Source organism: Falco punctatus (genome assembly GCF_963210335.1).
Source record: "Falco punctatus genome assembly, contig: scaffold_63, whole genome shotgun sequence".
NCBI lineage: Eukaryota > Metazoa > Chordata > Aves > Falconiformes > Falconidae > Falco > Falco punctatus.
In genome coordinates this window covers 64,574-65,781 of record NW_027660083.1, presented here as the reverse complement: position 1 = coordinate 65,781, position 1,208 = coordinate 64,574, and positions in this window count along the sequence as shown.

The following is a 1,208-nucleotide window of genomic DNA, read 5'->3' as shown; positions in this document are numbered from 1 at the left end:
GAGCGCTGCTGCCATCTAGCGAAATATACTTGGGTACTGCAGCCGCCCTTTTGGTGGAGCGCTGCTGCCATCTAGCGAAATATATTTGGGTACTGCAGCCGCCCGGTTTGTGGAGCGCTGCTGCCATCTAGCGAAATATATTTGGGTACTGCAGCCGGCCCTGTTGGTGGAGCGCTGCTGCCATCTAGCGAAATATAATTGGGTACTGCAGCCGGCCCTGTTGGTGGAGCGCTGCTGCCATCTAGCGAAATGTAGTTGGGTACTGCAGCCGCCCTTTTGGTGGAGCGCTGCTGCCATCTAGCGAAATGTAATTGGGTACTGCAGCCGCCCTTTTGGTGGAGCGCTGCTGCCATCTAGCGAAATGTAATTGGGTACTGCAGCCGCCCTTTTGGTGGAGCGCTGCTGCCATCTAGCGAAATATACTTGGGTACTGCAGGCGGCGCTGTTGGTGGAGCGCTGCTGCCATCTAGCGAAATACACTTGGGTACTGCAGCCGCCCGGTTGGTGGAGCGCTGCTGCCATCTAGCGAAATATATTTGGGTACTGCAGCCGGCCCTGTTGGTGGAGCGCTGCTGCCATCTAGCGAAATATATTTGGGTACTGCAGCCGCCCGGTTGGTGGAGCGCTGCTGCCATCTAGCGAAATGTAATTGGGTACTGCAGCCGCCCGGTTGGTGGAGCGCTGCTGCCATCTAGCGAAATATACTTGGGTACTGCAGCCGCCCTTTTGGTGGAGCGCTGCTGCCGTCTAGCGAAATATATTTGGGTACTGCAGCCGCCCTTTTGGTGGAGCGCTGCTGCCATCTAGCGAAATGTAATTGGGTACTGCAGCCGCCCGGTTGGTGGAGCGCTGCTGCTATCTAGCGAAATGTAATTGGGTACTGCAGCCGCCCTTTTGGTGGAGCGCTGCTGCCATCTAGCGAAATATATTTGGGTACTGCAGCCGGCGCTGTTGGTGGAGCGCTGCTGCCATCTAGCGAAATATACTTGGGTTCTTCAGCCGGGGTTAGGGTTAGGGTTAGGGTTAGACTGTTAGGGTTAGGGTTAGGGTTAGGGTTAGACTCTTAGGGTTAGATTCTTAGGGTTAGGGTTAGACTCTTAGGGTTAGGGTTAGACTCTTAGGGTTAGGGTTAGACTCTTAGGGTTAGGGTTAGGGTTAGGGTTAGACTCTTAGGGTTAGGGTTAGACTCTTAGGGTTAGGGTAGGGTT